This window comes from Oreochromis niloticus, linkage group LG3 (assembly GCF_001858045.2).
Source record: "Oreochromis niloticus isolate F11D_XX linkage group LG3, O_niloticus_UMD_NMBU, whole genome shotgun sequence".
NCBI classification, from domain to species: domain Eukaryota; kingdom Metazoa; phylum Chordata; class Actinopteri; order Cichliformes; family Cichlidae; genus Oreochromis; species Oreochromis niloticus.
In genome coordinates, this window is record NC_031967.2 from 13,929,720 (window position 1) to 13,946,135 (window position 16,416).

Here is a 16,416-nt window from a genome sequence, read left to right on the forward strand (position 1 = left end):
TTGTTTCACAGTTTGAGCCCAGTGAATCCTGGCATTGTCACCTTGGAATATGCCTCAATGCAGAAAAAAACATTGATGGAAAAACCTGGTCACTCAGTATTTTCAGATAGCTACCTTCTGTTTTTTGGACATTTTACATTGTTAAACCTTGACCTCCAATCCAGTGTATGGCTCTTTCGTATTAGCTTCCTTATGTTCACGTTTGCCAACTGCAAACAATCCATACTGAAGTTTAACATGCTAACTGAAGCCTACAGAGCCTGAGCTGTAGCTCTCAGGGTTTTTTTTTTGCAGTTTCCAGAGTATTGCATGGTCTAACTTTGGGGTGAGACATATACTTCTGGCATGGTAGTGACATTGTGTGCACATACATTCTTTTTAAATTCAAAATACTTTACTTGACTCAGGTTAACAGGTATTTCTTCTTCTTCTGTATTAGAAGGTTGAAGGGCGTCACATGGCTGACAGTGTTGTGGGGTCTTTGTAACAGCATGCTGTCTCACACTTAAGTGCTATATAAATTCAGTCGAGCATAATATTCATCAGACATCAAGTTGACTACAGGCTTTGAGCACTTTACGCCTCCCCTTTATGAAGTCATCTATCTATGTAAATCTAGGTTTTGTGGAGCCTTGAAATCTCCTGCTAACTTGAGTGTAGCCCTTGAAAAATAAGAACAATTCTGAAAGATTCGATTAAATGGGCAGGGAGGTCAGGCAGCGAGTGAAATCTTGTAAACTCAAGGCTGTCCTGTTTATAGCTACAGAGTAAGATTCATTCATTCCTTTATTTCTACTTTCATTCTTTCACGTAGTTACTCCCTTTTAGAAACACATGAACTGGACGGAAACCTCAAGACACACTGAGAAGGAGTCTGGAGAATAGGGTTGCTGTAAAAAATAGATTTTGACATAATTCAGTTTTTTAACTTTTTCCGTGGTCTTGTTGCCGCACAGAGGAGCGAATTAAAGGGATAAGTCATTGATTTAACATTATTTGGCAGTGCTTCTCTTCTGCTTGAGGTTAAAATAAAAGTGACAGAGTACAGGTAGCAGTATTTCAGCCCTGAGCAGAAGGCATCAAACCCTGGTGTCAACAATAATATACCTATTCTTCAGTGGCTGCAGGAACACTTGAGGCACTACAATGTTCCTTGATGCTCCCTGTCCAAGTTTTTTTAAGGGGGATGCGCCCCTTCATTTAGGCAGTTGTTTCCATCACCTGTCAAAAACAAAATACCTGCTATGACATGTGATCGGGGTGTGATGAGATGTGCAACACTCTGGCAAGTTTTGCCGCCTACAGAGCAGGTTAGCAGCAGGATTCTGCCTAGTGTAATTTAGTGTTCACTCACCATTCATAGCCAGCAAGGAAGATTGTGGACACGCTGCGTTAACCGATTCTTTTACCGGTGTTAAGAGTCTGCCGTACAGTGATTTCTAATTAAAGAGACAGCTACTGTTTTGTATTGGTTATCAATTAAATTGATAAATTCATCACTCAAAATGCCGTACGAACAGCTCTATTGTATGCTCACAAATGTTTGGACAATGACTCAATTTTTGCATTCTTGTCTCTGTACACTACGATGGTGGATTTTAAATTAAGCATTCTAGACATGATTGAAGTGCAGGCTTAATCCAAGGGTTATAACAATAGTGTTTGGGAATTACAGCTATTTTTATGCATAGTGCCATCCTGAAAAAGTTTGGAAACCACAGAACTCAATTAAATGCTCTTTCCCCTTCCTTGAGGGGAAAGGGAGGGGAAAGAGCTAGACCTATATTGCAGCCACCTTGGGTTGCTGCATGCCCGTGTGCCTTTTTTCAAGAATATCCCATCGCTGTGTGTTGAAAAACTCTTTGGTTGCTTTTGCAGGATTATTTGGGTTTGTTTGGTGAATCGGTCAGTCTCATTGGTTTTGCAGCATTTGGTTGAATCTGTGGCGAGACTTCAGAATTCATCCTGCTCCGTCTATCAGCAGTCACATCACCAATAAACACTGACCTGGTTCCAGGGACAGCCATACATGACCATAGCATCATGACCCCATGAGCTATTCCTTTTCTGGAGTTAATCTTGGTTTCATGTCTTCAAAGAATTTGATTTCTAGAACTATGCTCCCTCGTTTAGATGTTTTACGGTAAATTCGAATCTGGCCTTCCTGTTTTTCAATGCAACTTCTGAAAATAGTCCTACATTTTGATTGGTTGATTTCAAACTCACTGTGGTGGTGTACAGAGGCAAAATTGCAAGAAATAGTCCAAATACTTATGGACTATACCACAATAGGGGATTACTAACCAAAAACGATGTCATTTAGAATAGAATAGAATAGAATTCAACTTTATTGTCATTGCACATGTCACAGGTACAGGGCAACGAAATGCAGTTTGCATCCATCCAGAAGTGCTTTAGCCGCGATATAGATATATTACAATATATATTAGCAATAATATAGATGTGTAAGTATATTACAGAAATGGGTCTATTATGGTATGTTATAATGTACACGGTGTGAAGTATGTTATGAATATTCTATAACTATAAGTATGTACAGGCTGTAGTGAGTACAAGCTATGTACAGGCTATGAACAGGATATAAATATGAAATAAAAACTATACAGAAATCTGAGATATACAGTTATACAGAAATGTGAACTATGCAAGTTATAAACAGTTGTAGGATTGAAAAATTATCATATGTACAGAATGATATTCACACAGAACTATACAGTAGTGCAGTTAGGATAATTGTGATAGTGATAAAGTGCTAGTGGTTGTGGGTGTGTGTATGTTCAGTCTACGAGTTTAACGTGGGTCAGATGTCAGGAGGCAGAGTTCAGGAGTCTGACAGCTGTGGGGAAGAAGCTGTTCCGGTACCTGGTGGTCTTAGTCCGGAGGCTCCTGTAGCGCCTCCCAGAGGGCAGGAGGGTGAAGAGTCCATGTGATGGGTGACTGGGGTCTCTGATGATTTTCCCAGCCCTTTTCAGACACCGCTTCCTGTAGATGTCCTTTATGGCAGGAAGTGGTGCTCCGGCGATGCGCTGGGCAGTTTTCACGACCCTCTGCAACGCCTTCCGGTCCGAGGCAGAGCAGTTCCCGTACCAGACTGTTATACAGTTGGTCAGGATGCTCTCGATGGTGCAGCGGTAGAAGTTCACCAGGATGTCTGAGGACAGGTGGTTCTTCCTCAGAGTCCTCAAGAAGAAGAGGCGCTGGTGAGCCTTCTTGACCAGCTTGGAGCAGTTGGTTGTCCAGGTGAGATCCTCGGAGATGTGGACTCCCAGGAACTTGAAGCTGCTCACACGCTCCACAGCCGTCCCCTTAATGTGGATGGGTGGATGTGGGTCAGCATTCCTCCTGTAGTCCACGATGAGCTCCTTAGTCTTCTCGGTGTTAAGCAGCAGGTTGTTTGTGTCGCACCACTCAGCCAGATGATCCACCTCCTCCCTGTAGGCGGTCTCATCGTTGTCGCTGATGAGGCCAATCACCGTGGTGTCATCTGCAAACTTAATGATGGTGTTAGAACCATCAACAGGTCTGCAGTCGTGGGTGAAGAGGGAGTAGAGGAAAGGGCTCATCACACAGCCTTGTGGTACCCCGGTGTTCATTGTGATGGTAGATGAGCAGTGGTTATCCAGTCGGACATGTTGAGGGCGGTTGGTCAGGAAGTCCAGTAACCATTTGCAGATGAGGGAACTGATGCCCAGGTCTGTCAGTTTCCTGATGAGTTGTGAGGGGTGGATTGTGTTGAATGCTGAACTGAAGTCTATAAACAGCATTCTGGCGTAGGTGTTGTTGTTGTCCAGGTGTGAGAGGACAGAGTGCAGTGCGATGGAGACTGCATCCTCTGTGCTCCTGTTCTGGCGGTATGCAAATTGGTGGGGGTCCAGGGTGGGGGGGAGACAGGATTTGAAGTGTGCTAAGACCAGCTGCTCTAAGCACTTAGTGATGATGGGGGTGAGTGCTACTGGGCGGTAGTCATTGAGGCTAGATGGGTTGGAGTTTTTGGGTATCGGGACGATGGAGGTGGTTTTGAAGCAGGCCGGTACCACAGCGTGGGCCAAGGAGAGGTTGAATATGTCTGTCAGGACTCCTGCAAGCTCCCCAGAACATGCTCTGAGAACACGCCCGGGGATGCCATCAGGACCTGCAGCCTTGTGGACATTGATCCTGCTCAGCACTGCTCCTACATCGGTGGGGGAGAGAGTCAGAGGTTGGTGGTCTGGCGTCGTGTCTGTTTTGGTTGTGGTCGTGGGGTTCCCTCGCTCAAAACGAGCATAAAAGTTGTTGAGCTCGTTGAGGAAGGAGACATCAGAGGATGTGGGGGAGGGTTTGATGGTCCTGTAGTCTGTAATGGTCTGGAGTCCTTGCCACATGCGTCGGGGGTTGGAGTTGGAGAAGTGTTCTTCTACCTTCTTTTTGTAGTGGTGTTTGGCTTTTTTGATGCCCTTCTTTAGATTAGCCCTGGCTGTACTGTAGGCGTGTGCATCTCCTGACCTAAAAGCAGTGTTGCGGGCCTTCAGGAGGAGACGAACATCCCGGTTCATCCAAGGCTTCTGGTTGGGGTACATGGTGATCCGTTTCTGGGTGGTGACACTGTCTGTGGTTTCGGAGATGTAATCCAGTACAGATGAGGCGTACTGGTCCAGGTCTGTGTTGGTGAACATATTCCAGTCTGTGTTTTTAAATCTGTCCTGGAGCACTGCGTCTGTCCCCTCTGGCCACACTTTAATTGTCCTCACAGCAGGCTTCACACGTTGGATGAGTGGTGAATACCTAGGTGTGAGGAACAGGGAGAGATGGTCCGATTGTCCAATGTGGGGGAGGGGTGTTGCTTTGTAGGCTCCAGCCAAGTTGGAATAAACATGGTCTAAAGTCTTGTCTCCTCTGGTGTGGCAGGAGACATGTTGGTGGAATCTGGGGAGGACTGTCTTTAAGTTGGTGTGGTTGAAGTCGCCAGCAACAATAAAAGCAGCCTCGGGGTGTTTATCCTGGTGTTTGTTAATGGCTGCAGAAAGTTCTTTCATGGCCAACCTAGCATTAGCGTCGGGGGGGATATATACTGCAGTGAGTATGATCGAAGTGAGTTCTCTGGGGAGATAATAAGGTCTGCATTTAACCATTAAAAACTCCGCATTAGGTGAGCAGTGACTCTCAGTAGTAGTGGAGTTCATGCACCAAGCATTGTTAATATAAATGCACAAACCTCCACCTCTGGTCTTGCCGGAGTCATCTGCTAGCCTGTCGGCTCGGTGTGTGTGGCGTCCTGCTAACTCGATAGCATTGTCCGGGCAGCTGTTGTTCAACCATGTTTCGGTGAAAAACATGACATTTGAGTCATGTTTTTACCTTACTGTTACCTTCCAGGAGATTCTCTTAAAATGTAAACACAGTTTTGAACCTCTAAAAGCTCACTGGCTTTTTTTAGTCCATCATAGAGTCGATAAAGAGCTTCCATTCACAACAAGTCTTTATTTGAAATTTGCTTTTGTACAGAAACAGAAGCAATGTTCCATCTCCACGATGAGATGCAGCTCAGCATGCGATTCAAGGCAATTCTCAAGTTTCACTCAGTCACGCTGCTTTCCTAGCGTGCGTTGAGCAGACTGAGAGAAAGCAGCTCATGCAGTGGACTTGTGAAGTGTTCGGTCTGCATTGCTAGGGACAGGTGGGCTTGTCATGGAGAGAAAGGGAGGAAAACTGAATTATGGATTTTCACTATGGTCGCCTGCTTCATGAGTTCGGTGACCTAATATCAAAATAAAGTCTGAATTTAACTTATAGACATTGTTAGGTTGGTGCAAGTTGGCTTGTAAGGTCTTAGATGTGCTGTGTTCCCTTTCACCCTCCATAACCACTCCTGAAAACAAGTGTCAAAGGGGACATGGTTGTGTGTAAAACAAGGTTGGGCTTTAATGAAAGCACTGTACCAAATGCCATCCATACATCCATTTTCTGCCACTTATCCAGGTCCGAGTCACAGGGCAGCAGTCGACGGAGAGACAGCCAAACACCCTCTTTGCTTCCACCTCCTCCAACTCATTGTGTTGACGGGGCGCAGTGAGCCATTTTCAAGCCAGCGAGAAACATCTTGAGTGTATCCCAGGTAAACCTGATACAACATGCTTGAAACACCAGATCTAGCAGGTGTCCAGGAAGCCTTTCAGTCAGATGCCCAAACCACCTCAACTGGCTCCTGTTGACAGGCTCAGAGTACATGGCTGTACTCTGAGCTTGTCCAAAATGACGGAGTTCCTGGGGATTGGGATTTTTCATCTTAATGAAGTCCACCCTTCATTACATTGACAAGTCTTTGTGCCGACCATTTAAAATTCCAGTGAAAAGCTTTAAAATACAAATTCAACACTTGGAATGAACTTGAGCTACCATATTTGCTTAACAACAACCTAATAACAGGCCTCATCTGGCCATGAAGCAGCTTACTAGTCTTATTACCGCTGATCCACTAAAACTGGGGACAATTAAATAGTTGTAATTCCTAAGCAGTTAATGCAAAATATTTGTAAAAGCTCCTTGGATTAAAGCTGAAAGTCTGAACTTCACCATGTTAGTGTACAGAGGCAAAACTAAAAAAATTGTGTCTTTAGCCAACAAATTACCTTATTGCACTGTATTGGTAATATCTGTTTTACTAATAATTATTTATTCCTAATTATTATATTGTTAAATCTGTGTTATGATATTCATATTATGTATATAACTTGTAGGGTTTAAATATTTAGCTAATTACTCAATTTTTGTAGAATTGTGTTTTTTAAAATAAGGTATTATTTAAAAAATAATACTTTACTACTAATATTACCTTTAGAAGAAATCTACATCATTTGTAAATCTTGAAATGTATTTTCCCACATGTTGAACACTTTGCACTCGTATTATTTAAACACTGGAATGATTCCAGGTATGGCATTATGGCCGTTACTTGCCTGCATGACATATTTCTGAACTTCCACAATCACTCTGGGTTACAAATGAGCAGTGACAAAAATGTAATTTCCAGTGTTGTGAAATAGATGGGAGAAAAAAAATCAAGGGAGAAAATGTGAAGAAAAGTGCAGGGAAGGGAAATTCAAATAAAGTGAAAAAAGTTCTGGCACATCAATCCCGTCCGCCAACTGTCGGAGGTGACATTTCATTAGTACACTTTGTCAATAGAGAAATCGTCTGCAGTGGAAGTGGTTGGGTGCTAGTAACGAGGAAGAACAGAGACATACCAAGAATGAGAAAGCCTGCGAAAATGAGGAAAAGAGCACAGTCCTTTTTCATTAGATCCTTCCTGATTTCACCAACTGGAAATTACGGACATTGTGGCTATAGGCGTGATGAGAGGAGGTGGGTGTCCCTCTTCCATTTTAAGTCCCTATCAATCATCCAACCTTCGCTTTTTACCCCCTGCCTATGTGGCATCGCCAGCCCACGTATCTTTCTGCCTGTTCAGGGTCCAAGAAAGTTGTCGTTCATCCTTCTCTCCACCAGCCAAGTGGCGGATACATTTGAAGGAAAATCACGACCATAACGACTCCTGCCATTTCCCATAACGTCCTCATCCATCAATTAAGAGGTTTCCAGTAAGTGGGAGATGGATATGGCAGAATAAGGCCAGGCTTTTTGATGACTATAGCACAGGCAGAATCAAGGGCTCCGCTATTACCCCTCCATAGGCCTATAATCACAGGCTTCAGGCAGTTTGAGAGAAGAAGGGTGCCATTGATCACAAGGCTTACAGATTGCACACAGCAGTGGTAGCTTGTTATCACTAAATGATTTTGAGGTTTGAGTGCATAGTGGTGGACTTTTCTGTCAATTATCAAATCCGGGAATTGTTCAAGTGAGAACGTAGCTCCAGAAATGAATCTGCTTTTAACCTTGTAAAATTCTGCAAATGTTTCAGTTGGCTTTCCTTTGCGATATAACTGACAGTGGTCGTGAAACAGCGGTTGGGCTTGGGTAATGACACGGATTATGACAATGGCTTAGTTCCTAGTTCACCGATTTGCTATTTAGTGCATAATAAATGTGAGGCAGTTTGCACTTTAGTGAGCCAAAAGTAAGATAGAGGATCTGAGTAGAATCTAGCTGATCACAATACATATATTAGATGTAGTTTACATACTGTGTCTGTCTGCCGCGTGCCATGCCGTCTACTCTTATTGGCAGAAAACAGCTGCTTGTAAAATGAAAAATAAATGCCCCAATTCCCAGTAAACAGACTGATAACACAAAAATATTGATTAGTGATTCATGGAAAGTGAATTTAATCATGTATTTGTTGCACTGTAGTTACCTAACTATTGGTAGTAGTTATGTAACTAGTAAGTTTACTTCTTTATAAAGCCAAAACTTTGTTTCATCCACAGTGTGGTGGTCTTGAGCCAACTCTCATTTGTTTATGTTTTGCTAAGACAATGAGAAAAATGGTTCCAGTGATTTATTGAAACATGCAAGCATAAATACAGAAATACAGTAAAGACTATAATCTGGAAAGTCAATATTTGGTGTGACCACCTTTATTCTCTGACATGATCTGAACACTCGAACGTTCGAAACTTTTCCACAGTACTATAGCTCTCTTTAAGTTTGAGGCTTTAAAGCTTTGCTGTCTATAAGTTCCTAAATCACGTATCACTTTAAATGAAATATCTGTTCAAGCTAGCAAATTATGAGCTGCCTTTTATAGCAGTATGTAGAGTAAATCAACTCTACATACTTAAGAATTGCTCTTAAACATAATTAGCCTTCTATCACCGCTTGCTTCTTTGATAATGGGTTTTGACAAGCTGTAACATGACCCTTGAATTCTCTATTCATCAACCACACCCGAGCCACGGTGTGACTGATGAGCTAGGGTAAGAAAGGTGAAGAGGGAGGGAAACCATGTACTCTAACAGCTAAAAAACCCCAAAAAACAGAGGATAAACTACTTGGAGCAAGCATATAGCTAATTGCAGCTCTATTCATGAAAACATTATATGTTATATTATGACATTATACTCATTTAAGATATATGCAAACCTTCCAGTGCGAATGTGGTTCAACAGCACATATTGGAACTTCAAAAAGAGCACAACTATGGCCTAACGTCTAATCACATCTATTCCTCAGTTATGTAGTTTAACAAGACTGACTGCAAGACTCAGAATGACTCCATCTCTGACACATTTATAACCATCCAGATATGCAAATAGCAGCGTCAACCTGACAGATTTGACTTCCAAGTGTTCCAACCATTCACAGCCCACTTAGCCCTTATTCCCTTAGCACCTCAACACATCCTTTGCTCTTACCGGTTCAACAGCGATCCGTTGGGTTTTCTGTTAACGGCTCCTAAACTGCCTACACTTAGAAGCAGGCGATGCACATCATAGGACGCTAAAGGGGAGAAGTCGTCATGTTTCAGTTTTTTCAAGTGCGGCGCGGAATACCTTGAGGCTCTCACCGTGTGAGACGCCATTTCCAGATCGAGACGTTCCTCCCCTCCTCGCTCCGCACCTTTCATGTCAGTCCAAGATGTTTTTCTTTCATTTGCCCGCCGTGCTCCGTGGGGTTTCTACCATGCCGAGATACACAACATAGCATTTAACAAAAAGTCAAAATAAAATAGCTTTAGCTTAATTGTTTTAGGTCTGGGGCCTGGGGAAGGGTGTGACTACAGAGACTGCAGATAATTAGATCTTTCGGGGTAAACAAACACAGCACTCTACTGTTTTGGAGCAATTGCTGCTGTCTGTTATGTTAATTTGCATGACTTGATGGTATAAATAATAATTAAGTGGCAATAATGTGGATCAGTGTGGGAGATTTTTATAGTCCCCGAGGGACCCTCACCTCTGACTATCTCAGTCCGCTGGTAAATGCCCTTTAGTCGCATGTTTGTTGCTTATTACTAACCAGTACCTTTATTGGGAGGAAAAGAGATAAAGCACGAAGCCACAAACAACAGATAGGCGTAGCATTTCATGTTGTCAACATTTCCCTCTTTAATTAATACAGCAACACAGCCTTGTGGTGTTCTCCAGCTATTAATTTAACCGTAGACAGGGAAAGAGAAAAAAGGGGGGGGGGGGGGGGGGGGGGGTAGCTCTACTTATTAAAAATGAAAATTGTTAGCTTGTTGAAGTCTTAACAAATTATTTAATAGCAACACTGATGAAGAAACAGATGTCAGGTCTTTTCAGGGCACAGCACATCTATAGCAAAGGCATGAATTTGTTTCACCTCCAAAGAAAAGCCATCTGAAGGTGAGCCGTTCTTCTCGTGCTGTTAACAAAATTAATGCGCTTCTGTTTGACAGACACATGGCAGCTTTTTGTGTTTTTGCTTGTGCTTTTTTGTGCTCGCAAGACAGCAAGTGAACTGAAACTCTTAACATTTCATCCATGCTACAGTAACTGATCTAATGAGGGTCATGTACCATAGCATGAAGCGCATGTAAGTGCACGAAGGTTTGCCATCGGACCATTTGCTTCCTTTCTTATTGACAGATGCTGGATTGCTGAGTAATCTCTGAAAATCCTCAGATGTTGTCTACTTTCATCCACAGAAGGGAAATCAAAAGACTGGAGAGGGCTTGACAACTTGGGATTTTTAGCTGCCAATATTTTATTTATTTATTTTATGAGTCTGGGATAAGTGGAATTCTTAGACCCATCTCTGCTTTACTATCGCATGAGTTCATGTTTTTCCTGTTGCAATCCAGGTCTGGTTGAGTCATATTGGGCTATTTTTTTTAGCTTAGACAGTAAAAAAAATGAAGGAAAACAGCCCGTGCTTTACAATACGTTTGCTCATAATTTATAGTTCAGTAGCATTGTACAAACCAATGTAATTGCTTGAGATCCAAGAACAGGAGGACATAAAAGATAAAAATAAAACCAGAGAGGGCAAGAAAGGAGACAGGTTGAGAATAAGCCTCTATTTCAAACACACAGTCTAATCCACTTTCTCTGGTGGGGGAACACAAAACAAAAGGAACAATATTTCCAGTTGCTAACAAAGATCAGAAAGTATTTGCAATTTTATTGACCACAGACACTTGTGTACCAGTCACAGTCGAACAATGGCTGTATATGTTGTGAGGAGGGAGAATGTCTTCTCACTGCTGCTATATCACCAAAACACAACAACATTCATCTCACAGTGCTTTACATTGCAAGTTAAAGACCTCACGGTAGTAGAGAGAAAGTCTCGATCAGATGACCCCCTGTGAGTAAACACGGTGGGAAGGAAAAACTCCCTTTTAACAGGAAGAAACCTCCGGCAGAAACGGCTCAGGGAGGGGCGGCCATCTGCCGACCGGTTGGTGGTAAAGGGAGGGGGGGAAAACGAGCATAGAGAGACAGGACAAAACAGACTATATGAGAGAGAAGATAATTTAGTCGTATATAAAGGACACTGGGAGAGAACAAATACTCTCTGCTTCACAGTATATCACATGAAGTCCTGCTGCAGTCTGAGCCTTTAGCAGCATAAACATGGTTCAGGGTCACCTGATTTGGCCACATGCTAAACTAGAAGCTAATACAGGGGAAATATGAGAAGAATACAAGTGATAGAATTTGTAATTGAAAAGTGTCCCTAGTTTTTATCATCCTTCTGAGACAGGATGTTCCTCATTTTAGAGATATTGCGCACAGTCATGAAAGCAGTATACATATCTGTTTAATGTGTGTTGAAGGCCAAGGTAGTGCCATCTAAAGTATCTTGATAGATTCCATGTTTCTGAGTTATTTACAGCAAAGCAGAATAACCTCAGTTTTATCTCAATGTAGAAGTAGAAAATTCACCAAGGCCTTTAAGACATGCCACATCTAAGCCTAACAAAGCACTTTAGGTGCCCACATGTACATAAACTGTCTTTTGCTGCCTTAACTTAGCCAGTGAGTGTAAGAAAAAGTAAAGTGAATGAATCTTCAAGTGAAAACAAATTAACACAAAATGCTGAACGCGACGTTCCCAAGAACCACAGGAAAACTTGTGAAGTATATCTCTGCCACCCACCCTTCATCCTCATTCTGACTTTTTTTCCCTTTTGCTTTTATGGAAAATGTCTTTGCAGTGTTAAAGAACTGATGCCAGCTGACACACTGTGCTTATCTCTTCGATGCACATGAATGATGTGAAAGTCACACCCTGATAACTATCCACAGAGCAATGTTAGTGTGTCTTCTATGGTTTTATGAACGCCAGCAAGGGTAAAAAATTAAATTTAAGTCTGCTGACATTGTAGAATATTTTCTGACGCTGCAACGAAAAAGCTAAATGAAGACCTGAAAAAAATCAATTAAGCACAAGAGGCAGTGAATGCCATTAAAACTAATAATAATAATTAACTTTCAATTGCAGTTAGTTAAACTAAATATGCAGTGAGTCATAATATGAAGGTAAAATAAGATTATTAATTAAGTACTGTACACATAATATTTAATAGCAATTACCGTAGCGTGTATGTAGTATGGTAGTGTAGTGGTAATTTTATGCTTTAGTTCTTTGAAATGTTCTATGACCTCAAATATGTACATACACCCCATTTATTTAGATGTCCCTTAGCAAGTTTCACCTCAACCAGAAACTTTTTGGAGCCATCAACATTCTTCTTGTGTAATTCTGGCTCTTTATTTGACCAGTTCATTTAAATTTGTTGGTTTCCTGGTACTGACCCAGTTTTAAGCCATACTCCAAAAGACTGAGGTTAGGGATTTGGTAGGCCACTCCAGAAACGTAATGTTAGTCTGCTTTATCCATTCCAAGACCAGTTTTTGACGTGTCTTAGAGCTGTGTTCACGTTTCAACCATATAATTGTTGATCTGTGGTGAAGTTGAAGAATTTAGATATAGACCACCTCCATTATTCATACATTTTGTGTAATGTACCAGTACCAGTGGCAGCAAACCACACCCTTGAGCATGATGCTACCACCACCTGGCACAATGTTCATCTTTAGTCTTCTTAACGTCTCTCTTGTTAATGTAGCTAAGCGGCTCGATCTTTGCCTTGTCCAAGTGGGCAGCTGCAGATTTGAAGTTGCTGATTTTAGAGCAGGGGCTTCTTCATTGGTTGGCACCCTTTCAGTCCATGGTGTGATACTACTGTAAACTTCTGCCCAAACTATGTGTCCACGCAGTTATACCACACACAGTTCAGGTGTCAAACAGGAGTTGTGCCTTCTGGAAAGTGTTATTTGCAGTGTCAAGGCACAGCATTTACTCTATAGTCTCCGTTTCCAGTTTGGGGCACAGTTTCAATTTAGAGTAATTAGTGTTTGCAGACAAATTGGTGTCTTCTTTGCAAATTCCAGACTGTGCCAGTCTGCTGGTAACCAAACAATTCTAAGGTTTTTAGCACAGTACTCTTTGCAATGGGTTTCACCTAGCAACAACGACCAACTACTCGCCAACCAGTGGTTGCCAGGAGAATATCTGATCAATCTTTGGGGATATGTTTCTAATCTGATTAAATGTTACTACAGCTAACAAAAACACTAGCCAAGGATTTGGAAGAAGAAAAAAATGAACAAAAAGCCAGAGTTTAGTATTCCGATACCTAGACTCTTCGTTATGTCAATTACGCAGTAATGTGGTTTTCTAAACGGGTGCTTTCGACTGAAACTTCCATTTTGGCCAGCTACTTTAAAGAAATCCATCTATGTCCGCTGTAGTATTTGAAAAGATGATGCACATCAGATTGTAACCATTCATTGCTCAGAGAAGTCTTTAAATTTCAAACTGCCAAGACTCAGATTAACTCTCCCTTTAAAGCTCAGTCTATTTGTGCCTCAGGGCCTCTGCAGAGAACTTTAGTGCCCTGAATGAATAGGTTGTGTCTTTGAAACAAATGTGTATCGGTACAATGGAGGGACTGTGAAAAATGTTTCCAGAGTTTGAACATTGTGTTAAGCCACCGTTTAAAGTCCTGTCGATACCTGCAGCGAAGTATTGATCTCCTGAGGGCGCAGAGCTTTACAGCTTATTGATAGATTATGTAAATTCCCTTTGCAGTGTTTGGATGAGCTGCCTTTGCCGTGATATAAGACAACGACAAGCATCTCATCCATTTATTGTGACACGAGCTGTTGCTGTGAATTTTTAAAGTGGCTTCTTTGTTTCCATAGGCGAGCTGCAAATATGGAGTGATTCTGGACAAATAGCTGATGGAGAAAGAAAAAAAAAGTGTATATGGTCCTTATGATATTACACAGGCTGAAATGAACTAAAGCATCAGTTTTACAGTTACTTGGGACACATTCTCAGTTTTCCTCCTTAAGTAATGCAGGTGTTGATGCATCTCTGAGGAGGGAAAACCGGATTAGGGGGTAAAGTAAATTGCACTGTCACTTTGTGATGGGTACTGAGGCCGTATTTCCCTGTGACATGACTGCTACAGCGACTGACTTAAAAAGCGGGTGACAAGGTGTTGCTATGGAGACCTCAGCGAGGAACCTGCAGCAGCCAATCCATGGACAGTTTATGCAAACACTAGACTGAGCATATCTATAGCACTGTTTTGTAGAAAACATCAAAGGACACCAGGTTAAAGAGTCTCTCGGTAACGCTGGGCATTTAACCAAAACAAAAGAGCAACATGACAAATCTATTTTTAAAAATCTATTTCTTTAACGAATGCTGCATTTTCTAACTGTAGAGCAAACGCAATAAAACTAAACTACAGCAAACCATGAACAGACAGATGATATACAGACATAGTTTAGAGATAATCAGCAGATCAATTGTATCATATTACCCAGATCCTGAAACTACTAGTGAAAGTTCTGGGTGCTTAATATTCTAACTAAAAAGTCAAAAACAAAGTCAAAGAACAAAAAAACCCAAACATCCAAATTACCTGCCACTGTGTACTTATGGGATATTTTATTAAGTGACCTTGCTCGTACCCGTCAGAGCAGCTTTAATACTTCATGGATAGATTCAACAAGGTCCTGGAAACATTCCTGAGAGATTTTGGTCCATATTGACATGACAGCATCACGCAGTTGCTCCATGATTAGTTTCATCACATTCCAAAGGTGCCCTAATTAGGCTGAGATCTGGTTACCCCTGCTTCAAGGCAGGATGGATCCATGCTTTCATGAAGTTTATGCCAAATCTGACCCTATGACCAAACGAATCATCAGATGAGGCAATATTTTTGCAGCTTTTTGTACAGTTTTGGCGAAAGGTGCAAACTGTAACCTCAGTTCGTCCAGTCTTTTCCTGACAGGAGCAGCACCAGGTGTGGTCTACCGCTGCTTAGCCCCTCTGCTTCAAGTTTGGACTCGTGTCAGAAATGCTCTTCTGCAAATCGTGGTTGCAACGATGAGTAATCAGTTACAGCACGAAGCACTTTATTTTGCAATTAGCCGACTTTAGCAGATTGAGAAACAAAGTGCTAGAGCTACAATTTGAGGACTGAAAATATGAACATTAGTGTCATTTTCAGTGCATGAACGAAGTGACAGTGAAGTGCAAACTACACTAGAAACAGCTATCCACTGCTGCTAACACATCATTGACCCTTTCTGCAAAGTCGCCAGCTAATAGCAGGAACCTTCAACAGTGTTTAAGCGATGTACATACTGACCCCAAACACGCAGCCAGAGCACACATGAATAAACTAGTCACCGTATTATGGAAATAAAAAACACTAAAGATGGAAAACTTTCACAAAAAAGAGAAAACAAAAAAAGTACAGTTCAAGGGTGCATTAAAAAAACCTGCCAGCTAAATGTATGACTCATCTGAATGACTAATTATAGGCGATTAGATACAGAAGTCTGAGCAGTGTATTAACCCATGTTCATAACCTCTAAGTGTCAGCCTTTAAACATAATTGACACGTTTCATAGTCAGTTATACTTTTGAGAGATTCTTTCAGCATGTGCCCGTCTTCAGGTACTGCAGCAATCATGACCCACATTAAAACATAGTTTCTGTTCTCTTTGTTGGTAAAAAATGACCTAAAAATTGAATAATTCTGGAAACTATGCAAATACCTAAAGCAAATGACCATTATGATTATGCATCATTGAAATTCAGATGGAAAAGATGAGGCTCCTATTTTGTAACATCCATCAATATGGTAATTTTAACATTTACTCCCCCTGTTCTCCATTTCTTGGTTCTGTACTTTCTACTCTGAGAGACTTGAAAGCACTGCAGCTGTTTGAAAGCACACAGGCACAAATGGCACACAGACGCCTGCTCACACACGCCATAAAAATCATTCTGTTTAGGTAAAGTCACCTTTTTTTTTTACTCTTTAGCTACTTATTCTGATATTAACATTCCAGAAAATAATCACTGAATTATCTTTGGCACAGAATCTCATTTAATTTGCTCCAGGCACTTTGGTCTCTTGATAATCCAATGCTCACCCAAAGTATGTAAATAGCTGAG